The sequence below is a fragment of the Plasmopara halstedii genome (assembly GCF_900000015.1).
Source record: "Plasmopara halstedii genome assembly, contig: Scaffold_614, whole genome shotgun sequence".
NCBI classification, from domain to species: domain Eukaryota; phylum Oomycota; class Peronosporomycetes; order Peronosporales; family Peronosporaceae; genus Plasmopara; species Plasmopara halstedii.
Genome location: NW_020187532.1, coordinates 1,567,149 through 1,567,965, shown reverse-complemented (window position 1 = coordinate 1,567,965; position 817 = coordinate 1,567,149).

The following is an 817-nucleotide window of genomic DNA, read 5'->3' as shown; positions in this document are numbered from 1 at the left end:
ACGCACGTCCACTTCCTTGTGGCTCAACTGTAGGTTATACAGTGAGGAAAGTTTCCGGCGCCGTTGCACCCATCACTCAAAGAGCACTTCTTCATCTGTAGCGCTTTCGCCAGGGGTGAGCACTACAGGTATCGTCCGCATTGCGGGTACACGAGAGCCACTTCGTTGAGCACGTAGACGAGTGCGATAAATGTTAAACGGAAATTCTTGTGGAACCAAGAAACGAGCTTGAAGAGCCTTCCGTCTGGCAAGTTCATCTTCCGTTCTTGCCGGGGGTCCAATGATGTGGACGCGTAGATCGAGTTACCGCGTCCTTCGCTTCCAAAGCAAGATGAATGCCATATTCCACATGAGGGTCAATGACCGGCCGAAGATGGACGCGCTTTAGAGCCGCCTTACGGGCAGCTTCCAGCTGCCGCCTCTGTGCTCCATCGAGGTCATTGGTCATTACACCACGTCCGTCAGGTGACGAGAAGTCAAGAAACGGACATGGGGTCCGCAAGGCGCGAGCAAAGCTCGCATCACGTCGCTGACGCGGGTTTACTTCCTTGTCGTCCCACGCGGAAAAGGAGTGTCAGACTCGTAGTCGACCACCTCCACATCCTCAACGAGGTCACTCGTCATTGATAGCGTGCGCAAAGCGCGACGCTCGTGCTCATCGAGCCTAGGATGTACATCTGCCGGTGCCGCGGACGCACTGTCCGACATCGCACCGCGTGCGGGAGACGAAGTTGGGCTCTGCGAGTGTTCGCTGTCAGAACCAGCGAGACTTGGTGACTTCAGTGTCGTTGACTCAGGGCTCATTGAGCAAGGAAGA